Source organism: Ursus arctos, unplaced genomic scaffold (assembly GCF_023065955.2).
Source record: "Ursus arctos isolate Adak ecotype North America unplaced genomic scaffold, UrsArc2.0 scaffold_2, whole genome shotgun sequence".
Classification (NCBI taxonomy): domain Eukaryota; kingdom Metazoa; phylum Chordata; class Mammalia; order Carnivora; family Ursidae; genus Ursus; species Ursus arctos.
In genome coordinates, this window is record NW_026622874.1 from 102,156,271 (window position 1) to 102,174,353 (window position 18,083).

Consider the following 18,083-nt stretch of genomic DNA (forward strand, 5'->3'; position numbering starts at 1 on the left):
GCTACTTGTCTTTCAACCACTCTTGCAGCCCCTTTTGGAGGCCTGAAATCTGCACCCTGCCTGATCCTGGGCCTCATGGCCTCTCAGCCTGACGCTCATTCACCTGGAGCTCTGTGAATGTCCTGTCCCCGTGGGGACCTGACATCCCATCTCCACAGTAACCTGCAGGAGGCTCACAGTGCTGGGGCTGGAGTGAACTGCGGTGCAGCCCTTGGATGTGGCCTCTTCCCACAGTGGCCCCCGCTGGGGAAGAAGTGAGTCTGGAGAGTGGGAAGAGTGTTCCCAGCACCGTCTGGGCCGATCGTAGGTGGAGGCATCCGTTCCCATGCCCTTCTTGACTTTGAGTTCTTGCCAAAACACATCACCGAGGTGATGTGACAGTAGGTTAAGGTTAGAAGAGGCCCTCCCGGCAAAGATCCATTATTAATAGGCCAGGCTGTGATGAGTAGTTAGGCAGGAGACTAGACTGCACAGGGGAGCTTATGCAATCTGCTGCTTCCCAGTGTCTGTGGGGCCCTGGACCAGCGAGGGTCGCATAAGCCGTGTGATTGCCTGCTGAGCTCCGGGCCCCGTGCTGGGACAGCAGACTGAGTGAAACAGACATGGGCCCTAATATCAAGATGCATTCAGGGTGACGTCAACAGTAATATCTTGCGTGCACACACCATCTGGTACCTTAAGAAGGGTCTTTTAGTTACTCCAAGAGTTGGGTGGTGAGATGGAACGGTCAGCCCTCTGTCCACTGTCAGCATCTGGTGACCCAGGTCACCATGACCCCTTGCCCCCTGAGTGGTCCCCTGCCTCCCCTCTCGTCTCCCCTGAGTCCGTCCTCACAGAGCAGCCTCTTCAGTCTGTTTCAGAGGCAGACCCCATCACGTCACTCCTGCTGTCCCCGAGGATCCAACGCTCTCGCCCCGTTCGCCCTCCGACAGGCCCTCTCTGTGCTGCCCGGGATGGCGGCCCCTCCCCCGCATGGCCAGCGGGCACTCGAACTCCGCGTCTCAGCTGGGATGTGCTGTGTGTGTAAATACACTTTGGGCTTCAAGGTCTTAGAATGAAAAAAAAAATGCAGAATATCTCATCAACAATTTTTATATTAATCACGTCAAAATGTTCATATTTTGGATATATTAGGTGAGATGCCATGTATTATTGAAATTACTTTTCCCTGTTTTCTTTTGACTTTCGGTAACATCGCAGCTAGGAAATGTAAGATTATGCCCATGTTCTTGGCTGACGTGATCTTCCTTCTGGACAGCATGGTCTTGGACCACTGCAGGCCTTTTTCTTCCCTAGGTTTGTGCTTCCTTTTCTCTCTGCCAGGATCCCTGGTCCCCTGCTGCTTCATTTGCTTGGTTCCTTCTCATCCTTTGGGCCTTGGATTAAGACTGACACAGGCTTTCCCTGACTGTCTCATCCACGTGCCCTCTGTCTGTGAGACCCACCATACCGTCAACACCTGCTTGCTTCTTTCCTGGCATTAATCACAGTGTGATTGACATAATTTATTGACTCTTCTCCAACACTCGCCGTGTTCATTCTATGCACATTCTAAGTCTTTCACGTGTATTCACTTTCTAAAGCCTCCCTGGAATCTTCCGAGGTAGACCTGTCCCCATTTTACAGATGGGGAAACTGAAGGATCCCAACCCCAGGGGCTGGCCTAAGGGCCTGCTGTTCTGACCCCAGGAGGGCAGGGTCTCTGCTCACCGTGAGTTCCCATCTAGTATATGTTGGTTAACAACCCAAATGGCTATCAGCAGCTGAATGGATGAACAAAATGTGGTCTGTCCATACAGTGGAACAGTATCCAGCCATAAAAAGAATGAGCTGCCGGTACGTGCGACCGCGTGGGTGGAAACACTGTGCTTAGAATGACAGAAGCCAGACACAAAAGGCCACAGATTGTAGGATTCTGTTGATGTGAAATGTCCCCAGAGGGAGTCCACAGAGACAAAGCACATTGGTGGTCGCCAGGAGCTGTGGGGAGGGGAGGATGGGGAGTGAGAGCTAACGAGTACGGGCCTCTCTTAGGGCTGATGGCAGTGTTCTGGAATTAGCCGATAGGGTTATACAACCTTGGGAATATATGAAATGCCCTGAATCACACACTGGAAGTGGTAGATTTCATGATGTGTACACGAGAGCTCAGTTAACATAAATAACGATGCATGATGCTGATGGAACGAGTCCACACAGAGGCAAACGTGAAAAGACCAGGGTGCCCCACTGTTCTCGAGGAGCCATCCAGAAACGCCGCGCACAGATGCAGAGCGAGGTGGTACCCATGCCATTCACTCATCATCTGCAGCTACGCCGGGCCCTCTGCCAGGCATCGTGTCGCCGCTGCAAACAAGACAGATGGGGTCCCTTACCTGGGGGTCCTGCACCTGCGCTCAGGCTGTTTAGCCTGGAGCCCGGGTGCCCCCCACCCCAGGAGCCGTGGAGAGAATTCAGGAGCCCATGAACTTGGCTGGAAGGAATTACATCTTTTTTTCCATCAGTTCTAATGGAAGTTGAGCATTTCCTTCAATGACGAAGTCAGGGGACAAACAGTGTCAATAGCACTTTCCACTTTGTCACCAACAGAAATCGCAAATATTGTCAACCTCGTTATGGTTGTTGTGGAGACCTCAACGTATTATTTGCATGTCCCTGTTGCAAGGTCAGGGAGTCGTTGGACCCCACTGCTAGGTATTATTGGATGCACTAATAAGCACGCATATTAGAAGATCCTAATTTTTAAAATATCTGGTGTTTCGACGTAACGACTTCCCTGTGTAATCCTCTGTGTGTCACATCATGGATTTAAAAACTTCATTCTGGAAGTGGTCCCAGATACCAAATGGATTCAAGAAAGTTAAGCGCCGTCCCTTGGGGAAGAGTTCCTTGTGCTAGACACATCCCGGGTGTTCCTGCCCCGGAGGGAGTGGGCAGGCCTAAGAAGGCAGAGGTGACGGCCGAGGTGATGGCCCAGGTGACTGGGACGGAAGGTGGCCCACCAGAGGCCGCGGGAGTGATGCCCGTGCTCTTGGAGCGAGTGCAGCACAGAATGGAGCTCGTGGCGACCTGTCCTCAGCTGGCCTAAGAGAATGCACGTTGCCATGTGCTGAGTGGAGGGCGAGTCAGAGAGCTCTGGGGTCCCAGGAGAGAGGACAACTTCTTCGGGAGGAAATGACCCTTCCAACCAGCTTTGGCTTGTAGCCTTCCTTGCTTGAAAAACACTTTGAGGAAGTTAAGATGGAGAAAGCTCCAAGTCGCTTTCCGAGAAACACAGCTGGTGCTGGCAAGCCGTCTCAACCCAAGGCAGAGCAGGGGGGAGCCCTCCATGTCCGGCAGGTGATGAAGTGGACCCACATCTCGGCTGCAGTGACAGGCAGAGGAAGGCATGTTATGAATGGCGTGTCAGCTGTGACTGTACGTTTCCTGGTTTTATTGGTGTGTGTCATAACCTTAGCATTACTTAAATGTGGTTTGGTGGTGTTTTTTATTACAGTTTCCCCCTCTTTCCCCATGGCTGCTAATATTTCGTGCCCCAGCTCCCCAATCCCTCTTGTCGCCCATTATCCATTACTGTCACCGCCCCGCCAGGATGTCCTTGGAGGGGACTCTTAATGGAGCTGTCCTGGTTAAAGAAATTCAATGTGATTGAACTGCAGTGAAGAATCAAAATCCAAATTTCTGAAAGGGATGAATAATAACTAGGTATTAAAGCATATTGGTTATTTATTACTGGCAGAAGGCAGGAAAACATTAGCATGTAAAAAGCTGTAAATTAATCACGGCCGGTGAGAGGAGACCTGAAAAAGTCACCTCTGTCTTTGTTAACTCTGTTTTGTTATTCGTGACGTGTTCCCGAGTCCCCATTTCTGTCCTTCCGTGATAGATTTTCAGCCCAGCTGGCTAGCCCAAGGCAGGAAGGGGAGAGATTAAACCAAAAACATGGTTAATCTCGCGTCACCTGGCGTTTAAAAGAAGGTGGCAGGGGAATGAGCATCTGTTCCCTGACCTGGATTCGAATCCTGACCATACCACTCAGTGCCCAGTGACCTTGGACCAGTCACGTGCTGTCTCCAGATGCTGGGTCTCAGTCAAGGGCACAAGAGCCCAAAACCATCCCCATGAGACTGTCATAAAGATTACATGGGAGACCACCTTTACGGGTTTAGTCCCGCGGCTGATGGCAGCTGTCAGGGACCGACAAAGGGGCAAAAGGCCTTGACACTCAAAATGCTACCTTGGGGACAGCATTGCGTTACACATGCAGACCTGCAGATTTGCCAGCTGTGCCTCCGAGCTCCTGCGTCAGGAATGCGGGTCCCAGGTGCAGGGAACAGCATGGGCAGATGCAGGGGCATGAGGAGCCGAAGCTCTTGGGCGGGGCTGCTGTGCGGTCCCGGCTTTCCCAGGGTCAGTGTCACCGCACACAAAAGGACTGCAGTCCTTCCCCCTTGGGATTGTTTTTCAAGCTTCCGGACCATTGCTTCTGAAGTGTCGCCGGGAGCAATTCAGAGGGAGTTCTGTATGTCGAGCAAGTGCAGATTGCGGGAAACAGTCTTAAATACCTGAGTTCATCTGGGTGGAATCCGCCAAGTCCCCTTTGTTTAAAGCAGTCCGTGCGGTTCCCACGTCCTGTCAGGCCGGAGAGGAAGTGGCGAGCTTCATCACTCTCACGGACCGGATTGTGTTCCCTCTGATTTCACATGTCGATGGCCGGAGCCTCTGTGTGACTATACTGGGAGATGGTCTAAGGTGCTAATTAAAGCTAAAATGACGTTGTAAAAGGGGGCCTCTGACCCAATGGGATGAGTCTCCTTCTCAGAGGAGAAAGAGACACAGGGATGTGGGCGCAGGGGAGGCCGCCGTCTGCAAGCCAGGAAGAGGCTCTCTCCAGAAACCAGCTCTGATGGCACCTTGATCTTGGCCTTGGAGCCTCCAGGACTGTGAGAAATCAATATCTATTGGTTAAGGCCCCCGGTCTGTGGGGCTGTTATAGCAGCCGGAGCCAATACGGACACCAACAGAGACCTGGGCTCCTTCAGACGTTCCTGCAGACTTCGAGCTCCTGTCCGGCAAAGGCATTCTCAAGTCAAACCCACTGCCGTTCAACCCTCCACGCGTGTTTTTTCTCGTGTATAAACAGTGCTGTGTTTTTGAGGCCCCGTTTTCCAGAACGGCTCTGCCCCCACCCCACGCACACGCAGTCAGAGCCCCGATGTTCGAAATTCCTGTTAGGAATCGCTGTTTCCACCGTTCCCGAGCAGGTGTGCATGGGAGAGCTGACGCATTAAGAGCCGCTGCCGGAACCCTGCGTGGAGGGTCTGGAGGTCACGGAGACCCGCGCCTTTATGTGACGGGCTCAGCCGTCCCTCCGTGTCACTCACCCTGGGCAGGGGATTCGTGGGATTCCCCGCATCGCAGGGGAGTTGAGAGAAGGCGGCCGCTCGCTCTGTTTCTGCTCTACACGTCTTTCCTGGGAACAGAGTTTGATGGGACAAGACTGGGGAGGCATAAGGACTTGGAGCGTTTGGTGGGGTAGCTGGCGGGGTGGGGACAGGCTCACTGAGAGCCAGCTCCTAAACCCGCTGAGGCTCGATTATCCATCCTGCTGGGGTTCCTTCCTCCGTGGAGAAAGGCGACAAAGGGAAGGGCCCCTCTGGGCCAGAGCACAAGGCCTGACCTTTGGCTCTCTCCGTGAATGCGACCTTCTCCCTGATACTCACCCGCTCCCCTGCAGAGTTAACACGAGTCGGGGCATGTTGCCAGTTTCTCAGGGCCTTCCAGATTTGAGTCGTGCTTCCAAATGGATGAGGTTCCAGTCCAGGATGGGCCACCAGAGACTTTCTCCCAGGAACCCCGGGAAGTACCTTCTGCAAGCCTGCGTCCCATGGCAGAGTGGCCCCGATGAGTGCCCATACTGCTCTTTTGGGTTGTAATGCCGAAAAATATGCCTCTGCTGCACCTCTCTTGCCTGGGCGTGCAGATCCCAAACCCAGATGTGGGCTGTTCAAAGCCCCACTTGGAGACCCAGGCCCCCTGCCGTTCCCTGAGCCTTTCAAGATAAATCACAGCTTTCTAACGGGACTAGAGAGCCGCCAGGAGCAGCCTCTCCTCCCAGGAGACGTGTGCGTGTTAACAGGGGCCTTCTGGAGACAAAGACGTATACCGGGTGTTGGAGTGGGGTGGATATATTGTGCAGGTACGATGGATGTGAATTTGGGGGACCAGAGGGCACACGGTAGTGGGCTCAATACTGACCTCCAGAGTCCATGTCCACCTGGAGCTTCAGAATGCAACCTTTAGAACTAGGGTCTTTGTGGATGTAATTAGTTCAGATGAGTGCGTACCGGTTAAGGGCAGCTCCCACGTCCCAAGACTGGTGCCCCTGTAAGAAGAAGAGGATATACAGACGTGCAGAGGAGAACGCTGTGGCCAGCGATGCAAAGACTGGAGTGAAGTGTCTACAAGTCCAGGACTGCTGAGGATTGCCAGAAACCGCCAGAAGCAGAAAGAGAGAGGCCTCGAGTAAGAGTCTCTCTCCGAGCCTCCAGAAGGAACCAATCTAAGCCCACACCTTGATTCCAGGCTTCCCACCTCCCAAATCAAGGCCTGAATAAATTTCTGTTGCTTTGAGCCACCCCCACCTTACTGCCACAGCCCCGGGGAACCAACACACTTAGACTGACTTGGGGGCGCTCAGCCTTTTCGTACTCACACACACGCGGTGGTTGGGGCCACACAGTGCCGAGGGCTCCGGTGGGGTTGAGCTCATCGTCGGGGTGTTCGCTAACGTTCCGCCTCTCTCCCCCGCCCGCGGCAAGGTCATCTCAGAGGGCAAGGGAGCAAAAGCGCAGCCTTGCAGGAGAGTGGTCACCTCGAATGCACTAATGCATTGTCTCCTTTCCTCTACTTACTTTAACTTTTCTGGCTTCTTAATGTAGAAATTTAGATCTTTAATTTTAAATCATTTTTCTTTTCTGATATATGCCTTTAAAATTATAAATTTCCCTCTAAGCAGTGCTTCAGCTGTATGCCACAAATTGTTGACATTGTGTTTTTATTTCTATTTAGTTCAAAATATTTTCAAAATTTCTCTTTTGCTTCTTCTTTGAGCAATGGGTTATTTAGGATTGTGTCATTTAACTTCCAAATATCTAGGGATTTTTAATTATCAATTTCCAATTTAATTCCCTTTTGCCAGAAAACATATCTTATATCATTTTAATTCTTTTAAAGTTACTGAAACTTGTCTTATGGCCCATCATAAGGTCTTGGTGAATGTTTCATACACACCCCAAAAAGCACATGTATTCTGCAGGTGTCCGGCAGCTGTTAGCTGTTGTGTTTTGTAAATGTCAGGTGGGTCAGGTTGGTTGATAGTGTCACTCAGATCTTCTGTGTCCTTGATTTTCATCTACTTGCCCTAACAATAACTGAAAGGAAGGTTGAAATCTACAACTGTAATTGTCAATTTGTCTAATCTTACTTTCAGTTTTGTCTCTCTTTTGCTTCACGTGTTTTGAAGCCCTACAATTAGATGCATACACATTTAGGACTGTTACAGCTTCTGGATGAATGGACTCTGTTATTACAAAGTGTCCCTCTTTGGTAGTACTCCTTTTCTGAAGCCTATTTTTGGGATACTAGTAGAGCCATTCCAAGTTTTATGAAGTTTCTGTGCTTTTACTTTCATCTCACTTGCGCCTTTATATTTAATGTGTGTCTCTTACACACAGCATACAGTTGAGTATTTTTTTAAATTCGCCCTGACAATCTCTGCCTTTTAACTGAAGCGTTTGGTCCATTTACATTTACTGAGTGTTTTCTTTATGATGCATCCATTCTTTGTTCATTTTTCCTCCTTTCCTGCCTTTCTTTGGATTAATTGGGGTCTTTTTTGGTGTTTCATTTTGTCTCTTCTGTCGACGTGTTAGCCTACCTGTTTGTTTTATTTTTGTGTACGCACAGTTGCTCTATGGTTCATAAAATGCATCTTTAACTTACCACAACCTATCTTTTACTTCTCCCACTTTACATCTAGTATAAAGACTTATCACAGTACGCTCTCACTTAACCCCCTCTCGTCCTTGTGTTCTTATCGACATGTACTTTCTACATATGTTACAAAGTACACAGTAGATTGTTGTTCTTTTTTGCTTTAAGTCATCAGTTATCTCTTAAAGAAATTAAAAATGAAAAAATATATATTTACTTACATATTTACGATTTTTGACACTCTTCAATTCTTCATGCAGATTCAAGTTTCTACCTGGTATCATTTTTTTTTTCATTCTGAAGACTATTCTTTACATTCTTCACACCACAGGTCTGCTGTGATGAATCTTTTCAGCTTTTTATCAAAGAAAGAGCTTTTAGTCCATCCTACTTTTGAAAGCTATCTCACCAGATGAGGAATTCCAAGTTGACTTTTTGTTTCAGCACTTTAAAGATGTAGTTCTCTTTTCTTCCCTCACATTGTTTCCCATGAGGAATGAACAATAGTTCTTATCACTAGTCCACTGTATAGAATGTATCTTTTTTCTGTTGGCTTTAAAATTTTTCTCTTTATATTCAATTTTCAGCAATTTGAGATATTCCTATGTGTAGTTTTGTGTTTATTTTGCTTCGAGTTCACTGAGTTTCTTGAATCTGTGGGTTGATATTTTTCATCAAATATGGAAACATTTTTAAAGTGATTTCTGTCCCACAATTTCTCTTTCTCTTCTCTTTCTGGGACTCTGATTACATGAATGTTAGTCCACATGATATTATCCCACAATTTACTAATTATCTGTCCAGCTTTTCTTTTCCTCTGTGCCTCGGGTGTATAGCTTCTGTTGCCCTGTTTTCAAGTTCAGTGATTATTCAGCAGCGTCCAAGTGGTTGTTAAACGCATCTATTTGAATTTATAACTTTTTTATAACTTACGTATTCTGATTTTTACGTCTAGACTTTCCATTTAGCTATTTCTTGTTTTGTACCTGTATTATTATTATGTCCATGTTTTCTTTAAGTCTTTGACATATTTATAATAGCTGTTTTGAAGTCTTGGTGTGCGTGTTCCAACATTTCTGTAATTTCTGGATCTGTTTCTATTGACTGTTTTTTCCTTCTAGTTATGAGTCACATTTATCAGCTTCTGCACATGTCTAATAATTTTTTTTCCTGAATTCTGGTCATTGTGGATACCAAGTTTCTGGATTTGATTGTAATTCATGATAGTTTTGATTTGGCAAATAGTTCCTTTATGTATGAATAGGGCTGATCCTTTTGAAACTTATTTTTAAGCTTTGTTAGGTATATCTAGAACAGTCTTTACTCTGGAGTTAGAGTAGTCCTACTCTTGAGGTATAGACTTTCTGGATCTCTGAACTCAGTGAACTCTGTCCAGTGTGGCTAGTTGGAACTCCAACATCTCTCTGTCCTGTGTGTCATCTGGAATTTCTCAGTTCACAGCCCTGTGGTAGTTGTTCTCTGCCAAGCTCATGGAGTCTTGCTCGTGTAAGTGTGGTTTGGTATTTAGCCACTCTGGGTCTGTGTAGTCCCTCTTGCTATCCCTCCTCCCAAATTGCAGACCTTAACAGCCCTGAACTCTGATCTCTGTCTCCTCAGTTTGGTGACACTGCCATCCTCTGGACTCCACCTTTTTGCCCATACTACGTAAAGTGCATCCAGACAAAAAGCCAGAGCAGTCATGAGGTTTACCTCCTGAATTTATCTTCTTGTCATCCCAAGCCACCTATTCCAGTGTCTACAAACAGTTATTTCAAATCTCTTGTCACGCTTTATAATTGTTTAATATTCTTGCTGTTATTCATAATGTGTTGCTTTCTGCATACCTCATGACTGATCTGAATTCATCAAGCCAGATAAGAAGGTATTATAAAAGATGCACAATGATTTAGGATTTATTTTAAGTAGAAATCATGGGGCACCCTGTCCGCAAATAAGACTTCAAGCACACCCAAAAATCTTGTTGTATAAAATACTGGAATTTTATAAGACATAACTGTGAGGCTTAATCCCACTTTGCAAAAGAATTGTTACTTCGCTTTACAGAAGGACTAGCTGTAATAAATAGTGTTCCATGACCCATTGGAAGATGATTGTCAGAAGAAGCAGAGGTAGGTAATGGGCAGCAGAGCCCGGGTCCCCAAGTTTTAGAAGTTGTTTCCCGGTGACGTTGTTGGTCAGAAATGAAGTCAGTGAACCACTGAGCTGGTGCATTGCGTGCACGAGCATCTAGGGCCCGCAGCAAGGCCGTGACAAAGTGAGGACCACTGAGGGATGAAGTATGAAGACCTGGTCCCACATGGGCTCAGTTGCCCATAAGGTCTTGAATGCGTTGAGCCAACATGGAAAGTCAGAAGGTTCATCAAAGGCCAGGCAAGGTGTGAGCCAGGAGAGACCAGCACAGGAGTCAAACAAACATTCTAGAAGATTTGGAAGGGGGGTGAACTGACAAGTCAGCAACCTGCGTCTCTGCAAACAGTGAGGACTGAGTTAGAACAGCACTTATCGGTGTCCGTGTGAGTCACCCAGAGAGCTTGTTAAAATGCAGACTCTGACTCAGAAGGTCTGAGATGAGGCCTGAAGAGCTGTAGGTCCAACAAGCTCCAGATGGTGCCGATCCGTGGGCCCACAGACGGCAGCGATCGGGGAGGGATTTCGGCCGGTGAGCCAGGGCAGTGCCTCACGTGGGGAGTCAACTGATGCCTGTGGCATAGAGGAGACCATGGTGCTAAACCCAGTAAATGGAGACAACAGGGCTGGATTTACACAGCGTAGTTTACCCATGACATTTCACCCTTCAAGACAGCTGCACCTGTTGGGGCTGACAGTTCTACCTGAGGGCTGTTCAACCTCCAGCAGCCCAGAGATCTCAGCCGTGACCCTCGGAGAATTCCCTGCAGAGCCACGAGGCGCTGAAACATGTGCTATTCCTACTTGTTCAAGAACTCAAATGCCAACAGAATGGCAATATGCTTCAATTTAAAAAAAAGGCAAGAAAGAAAACAACCCTCAAAACTCTATTACCTTCTGCCATAAACTTTTTTCTAGAATATAATACTGTGTGCCTTGACTGCAAACTAAGTCTAAAGTTTCGTGCTATAGATCCACCAGGAGGGAAGAAGCCTCTCACGTGTAGCAGGTGTTTGTGTTAGGGAGTCCGTGCTTGTGCACAGCCATGACCTCTGCACGTGTGATGGATGCATTCTCACACCATCCACGCACACCCAGGTCTTAGACACCGTGGCACAGGACACACTTTGGTTGATGTTAGCATTATTTGAGCACCGACCGTGTGGGTTGGGTTTTTCATGTTTCACCTTCAGAGTCTTGAATGATGCTTGAAATAGTCCATTTCTTCTCAATAGGACTTCAGATCTTAGTGAGTTCTGGGACTTTGGATTTAACGAATGAACCCGTACAATGATAATAATAACGAAGGCTCCCATTTATCGAGCACCTGCTATATTCCAAGCACGGGCTTTAGAAATATGTTCCATCATCACTAAAATTCCACCAGCTGTGGGCATTATGCCTATTTTATAGATAAACTATTTATAGATTATTTATAGATTCCCATTTTATAGAAGATTAACCAAGGCCGGGGGTACTTGTAGGAGCAGGGTGGGCATCAGGTTTCACGTGTTTGGTCAAGTGTGAATACCCCCAAGTTGTTCTCTCACTGATGTCCAGGAAAGCAGAGTAATGTGGCTCTTCCTAAGTGCTCTTCCAGCCCCTTCCCAGTACCCCTGCCCTGCTGTGGAGACACAGCCAGGCCAGAGTGCCCAGGAACTTCCCACCAACCCAGAGGGGACATCTGACCCGCATCCCGTTCTCTAAGTGAGCGCCCCCTCCCCCGCTCCCCCGCCGCCTTGTCTGTCCAGGTCAGAGGCTGCTCTCCCCTCTCCAGGCTTCGGGGGTCATGGCAAAGGGCAGGGGGGAGAGGCGAGGGTTAACAGGGCAGCAGATTGTGTTTAATGCCGGGAGGTCTCTTCCTGCTCTGCGTCTCCAGGCTGGCTTCCGTGGCGACTTCATTAGCGGCAAGCTGCTAATTAAATTTCATATTTATGTTCAGAAAATAAAATCATTGGACCTTTTTGAAATAGGATTTTATGAGTTTTGGCTCTGGCAGCTGAGTCAGCAGTCAAGGGCCTGCACTGTTTAGAACTATGGTTTCAAGGCGGAGATAAATAAAACAGCCCAGGGGAAGAGGTTGAATCCTGCGTCCTTGGGCGGGCCCTAACGCATTTCGGGGCCTTGGCAGGACAGACCCAGGCCTCTGGGGTGCGGCTGGCACGCCAAAGCGCCAGTCCACCTTGGGCGTGTTTTGTGTCCGGGGTCCCCCAGCCCCTGCGAGGCTGTTTTTATTACAGAGCCGGATGTTTTGCCTTTTTTTTTTCTTCTTGCCATACTAGCGAAATCACCCTTCACCTACAACTCAGACTCAAACCTCCCTGGGTGTGTGTGCAGGAAGCTGTCGGAGGCCACTTCCTCTCACATATCACTTAGCTCCTGCCGGCTCCCCGGGAGGGGCTCAGAGCAGCTCAACTAACCCCTCTTCTCGGCGGCTGTCTGTGAGAATTCAGCTCCCTCTGCCCTGCCGTGCGGGCACCCCTCGTGCTCCGCCCCTGATGAACCCAGTGGGCATCTCATCTGGTCCAGGAAAGAATTCTACCGACTACGTTCTGGTCTCTCTGGTGGGGAGTGTCTTAGAATCCTGGGGACAGAAGGACTTGAAGGGTACCTGGCCCCACCCTGCAACATGCCTGGACCCCCTTTCCCCTGAAGCCCCTTGGGGACTGGACAGCTTCCCTCATCCTGGTACTGGTGGGTTTATCTCCGCTTAGAAGGATCCGCTTTCTCCGCGGGAAGAAGAAAAATGTGGAGTGATGGAAAGACCAGTGTGCAGAAGTAGAGAAGACCAGGATCGGTCCTTGCGCCTCCCCCACTGCCCTGTGGGGTCCGGGCCCTGGTGTCCAGACCCACTCCTGCAACATGGAGAGTAAAGCGACCTGCCCCACAGGGTGGGCGTGGGCAAAGCCACCTGCGGAGTGCCCACGGAGGGCCCAGCTGAGTAGCATTCATTCAGCGAGTGCGCCTGTCGGTGCTCGCGTTCACGGCGTGGGTGGCTGAAATGGCATCAAGACCCCTCCCAGCTCTGACATCCCATTACCTTGTGCTCTGACCATCTAGGACGGAAGCGTCACTCCGGCGCTCCCTTTCCATTGATTTGCTGGCGAGTTGGGGAGTTGCCCCCCAGTTGACGGCGTCCCAGCGATGCCCACAGCAGAGCAGGCAGACGGAGGCCCTGTTCCTGTGGGAGACACAGGGGCACGCCTTCTGTCCCACGCAGAGCCAGCCTGTGAACCCTCCCCAGAATTCACGTGTGGAAGCCCTAGGCCCCAGTGGGGTGGTGTTTGGAGGTGGGACCCTCGTGATGGGATTGGGGGTCTTATAGGAAGAGGAGGAGATGGGAGAGCTCTCTTTCTGAGCTCACACCAAGCAAAGGCCAGGTGAGGACAGCATGGGAGGGCGGCCGTCCGTGACCAGGGAGAGGTCTCTCGCCAGACACCGAACCTGCCAGCACCTTGACCTTGCACGTCCCACACTGCTGAACTGTGGGAGATGAGTGCCTGTTGTTTAAGCCCCCCAGTCTGAGGGACATTGCACTAGAAGCAGGAGCAGACGAAGACACCGCATGACCTCAGACAAGTCCTACGACTCCTCCAAGCCTCAGCTTCCAGGTAGCAATGGCAGTGGCCACACAGGACCGCTGGCCGTGAAAGGGTTTGCAGCTAAGCACAACTTCCCTTCTGTGGTGTTTGGTAGGACAGAATGGGAGGATGAGAACTGGAAGAAGAAGGATCCAGCTTTCCCTAGGAGGTTCTCCTGAACGTCCTCCCCTGCCCAGAGAGGGGACATGCTCACCTCCTTCCTAGTCCTTCCCGCTCACACCAACAGTGATGCCATCAGCACCTCGAACATGGGAGCATGACCAGGAGATGCTGAAAACTCTTTCTGTCCTCAGGAAGGAGGCTGGTCCTCTGAGCAGAGCAAGGCAGGCCCATCCCCGACAGGAGATCACACAGCGTCAGGCCCCGAGCGCTGACCACATGCAGGCACTGGGCTCGTGTTCTCCAAACTTCACCTCTTCATCTTCACGCCCCAGGTGACGCTGGCACAGTCATTGTCCCCACGCGACAGTGGAGACCCCGAGGGCTCAGGGGATGCCCTGCAGACCAGCCCACCTGCCACGCCCGGAGGCTGACCTGAGTGAGCCCCGTGCATGAGCTCCCTGACCCTTGGCTTCTGCGTGGCCGTGGCCGTGGCAGATGGGAGCACTAAGGGATGACAGAGGTCAGGCAGTGAGTTCCGAGGGGTGGCCGTGCCCCTCTCCTGAAGGCTGAGCTCCGCCAGGCAGCCCTCCCCCTCGCTCCCTCCAGCCCCTGAGTCCGTGCAAGAGCTCCTGATGGGTTGCGGGGCTGTTCCCTTCCTGATGTGGCCATAACAAATGCCCATAAACCACTTGGCTTAACACGAAACAGACATGTTCTCACAGTCGTAGACGCCAGAAGTCTGGTCAAGGTGAGCGCAAGGCACTCCGGGCATTCCGGGGAAGGGTCCCCGCTGCCTCCTGCAGCTTCGAGCGGCTCCGAGTTCCTCGGCCTGTGGCCACACGCCCCACGGCGGCTTCCTTAGTCACATGGGCGTCTTTCCTCCGTGTTTGTGTTTGTCACTGGATCCGGGCCCCCCCCAAACCAGGGAGGCCTCGAATCACGTGCACCTATAAAGACCCTCTTTCCAAATACGGCCACGTTCTGAAGAGGGGGACACTGTCCAACCCAGTACACGTGGGAGGGCATCAACAGATGGGAGGTCCAGGGAGAGGGGAAGGCCGGCGCTAGAAGTGTGGCCCGGGCCGGTGTCAGCACTCCGCGCGTCCCAACCCCACTCCCCAAGCACTGACGGCGGTGTGGGGCTGCTGGCACTCTCAGCCGCTCCGGCTGGAGGGCAGGGTGCCACGCCACCTTGGAAAACAGGGGTATATTGTACACCGACCGCATGACCCAACCATTCTAATCCCAGGTGTTTAGTCCAAAGAAATGACAACACATGTCCACGTGAAGATTTGGCCAAGAATGTCCCTGACAAGTGAACTTGGGACACCACCCAAATGTCCACCAAGAGGCGAACGGATAAACCTTGGGACACACAAGCCGGTGACATGCGCCACAAACGCACGCACCTCGAGGTGCTGAGCGAAACAAACCAGGCCCTAAAAGTGCGTCGTGCGCTTCTCCAGCTTTCTGTGACGGAAATCCCACGACTGGGGCCCTCTGGGGGTGGGGACACAGGATGGAAAGGGCCATGAAGGAACTTTCTAGGGTGTTGGCCATACTCCACTTCTTAATTGGTCGTAAGGGTGTCTTTTCAAAACTCATTGAACTGTGTACTTAGGACGCATGCCGCCTGACCTGACCGCAGTATTTGAGGAAAGGAGAGAGGGACCAGAAAGTTCTCTGGCGATCCACACAGGCTGGGACATAGGAGGGAGGCTGAAGTGGTGTGGGGCTCCAGGGCGCCCAGGCGGGGACGCTGTGGAGGAGGGGAGGGGAGCTTCTAGGAAGGGGGCGGGCCGGCCTGTCTGGACCACCGGCGTGTGCGTGCTTCACCTGGGTCCCTCCACCCACAGCTTCCGTTGCCCCCATTTCCCCGAGAGGACACGGCCCTCTGCTCCCCCAGGGGAATGGGGCGATCAGAGTCCGTGGGCAGCCCACAGGGTAAGAAGGCAGAGAAGACACGGGTGGTGGTCAGAGAGGCAGAGAGGAGCCGGGTCAGTGGCCCGCCATGGATGTTTGAGGAGAAAAGAGTAGGGTGGGGTGTTTGGCTCTGGGCAGTTCAATGTGAGGCTTGCAGAAGCATCTTCCCTGGAATGTTCTAGACCCCCAACGCCTGCCAGCCGGGCTTCCCCCTTGGTGCAGGTCACAGGCAGGAGCCAGCAGAAGGGGACGGCGCGAGCGACGCCAGGCTCCTGACCACACCTCCCTCCACCCCTGAACCCCCTTCCTCTCTGGGCCCCACTGACAGACGTGGCCCCACCTGCCAGAGAGAGCAGCGTCCCCTCTGCGTCTCCCGGCCTCCCCCCTCTGTGGAAAGTCACCCACAGACTCTGCTCAGAACAAAAATAAAAAGGGAAGTATGGCAGCCCCCCCAGCCCCCACCTCTGCCCCTGCTAAAAATAGAGGCGGCCTCCGAGGGGGGTGTTGTGTGGGCTTCCGGGGGAGGCCGCTGCTCCCTGCAGCATCAGCATTTTCTGGGGGCCTGGCAGGCCACGCGCTGGAGGAGCGGGAGTTTGAGGGGATCACGCAGAGAGCCCCCCTAGGCAGACCCAGGACCGAGCTAGTTTGCAAACATGTGAGTATGTGTCCCGACTGGCCGGTCCTGTTGCTCGGAGCCATGTGGGTGCGGAGCTTGGGAAGCCATGTCCTCGTCAGGGAGGGCTTCTGCAGCAGGCTGGGGGCTGCTAGGCGACCCCTGCGTCCCCCACCTCATCCCTCTTGCTCTCGTCCACACCACCTTGTGTCTCACGGCTTCATGCATGTTCCTTTTCATTTCTTAATTTCTGAAACAACATGGTGGGTCCCCACAGCTGCAGCTGGGACAACTATTTTATGCTGTCACTTCGATTGCGCAGAGCGTGGAATGGAGCCCAGAGAAGGCCCTCGATAGATGCCTGGTCGATTTGGACCAGAACTCTCTCGTTTTTATGTGCTGGGTGTGTGTGTGTGTATGTGTTTAACTTTCTCCCAATGGGGGACGGGGCCGAGGGTGGAGGAGTGGGTGTGAGCGCAGAGAGAGCTGCCCGAGCTGGGAGGGTCTGCTGCGTCTGCCACAGGAGCCCGGCAGCCTTGCCCTCCTGGGATCCCCGCCCTCCCCGGGAGCGCCCTGCAGCCTCTTCTGAGCTTTGGCAATATCACACATGCAGAGGAAGAGGCCTGTGGCTGAGGGTCCATCAGTGAACCCGAGGTCCAGCCCCGGCCCATAGGCAACACGGAGGGAGAGAGAAAGAAGCTGGAGCTCAAGCCAGGCGGGAGACCTTTGATCCAGAACCCTGGGCGAAAAGGCACAGCAGGGCGGGAAATGACTTTTCTAGGAGGCAGAAGGACCAGGGCCCGAGGGGAGGTCCCCCCCTCCCCGCCAGCATCTCCTGGAGCCTCAGAGAAGGTTCATCTTCTCCTACTGAGACGCGTCAGGAATCCCTCACATCCTGCAGGGTTGAGTTTTTGCAGCCCTTGGGGTCTTGTGCTTTTAGAGATGGTCGTGTAGGTTGAGGGGGTCAAACCGACGTCACGGGTGTGAAGAAGGCAGCAAGGTTTCAGAGGCGTCCTTGGAAACGAGGGACGGTGTAAGTGCAGGGGTGTCTCAAAGTCTCGCAGCCAGCGGCATCGCTCGATGGAGAGGTCTGCTGGCCTGCGGACGAAGGGCTGGCTGGCCCGCCACACGCCCGGAGAGCGCCAGGCGGCCGGCCTTCAAGCCTGACTTGGCAGACGGACTCGTTCCCAGCTCCCCCCACAGGCACAGAAAGGGTCACCAAAGCGGCTGATTCCCCCATCCCCTGCAAACTACACTCGCTCCTAAAGGCCCCCAAGTCTGTCCTGATCTACCCTGTCTGGGTGCAGTTTTGACAGGCGCCTTACTTATTATAGGTGATCGAGTCATTTGACACAAGCCAAAAAAAAAAAAAGGCCTTTCCGGTTTGTGTCTGATTCATGCGCTTTTGCTTTCACGGGGAGAAGCTGGAGATGATCTCTGAGCGTCGAGATCCCCAAATTCCTGCCCCTGCTGCTCTCAGAGACCGGGGAAAGTGTTTCCATGCCACTGTGTAGGAAGCAGAGAGAACCTGAGAAAAACACCGGCCGGTGTTTGCCGGAGCCCGGGGTGGGGGGAGAAAGTGAAAAGAAACACCCACCAGCCTCCAGCCCCGACAGATTCATTTAAAGATGCGCTTACATAACAGATCATTGAAAAAGGAGAGACGCTCCGCAGAGCTCTGTCCTTACAAGGAAAGCCGA

At 51.8% G+C, this 18,083-nt stretch overlaps 1 protein-coding gene across 4 annotated transcripts in view; it reads left to right on the forward strand.

Moving 5' to 3' along the window:
• Positions 1-18,083, forward strand: part of CARD11 (caspase recruitment domain family member 11) — a 109,274-nt gene that overhangs the window by 34,853 nt on the left and 56,338 nt on the right. Inside the window, exon 1 of one of the 4 annotated variants that reach the window (XM_044390270.3) lies at positions 16,335-16,425. The exons of the other annotated variants lie outside the window; for them this stretch is intronic. The gene's annotated coding sequence lies outside the window, so the exon portion shown is untranslated. Of the gene's footprint in view, positions 1-16,334; positions 16,426-18,083 lie in introns of those variants that run through there. 4 annotated transcript variants of the gene reach the window in all.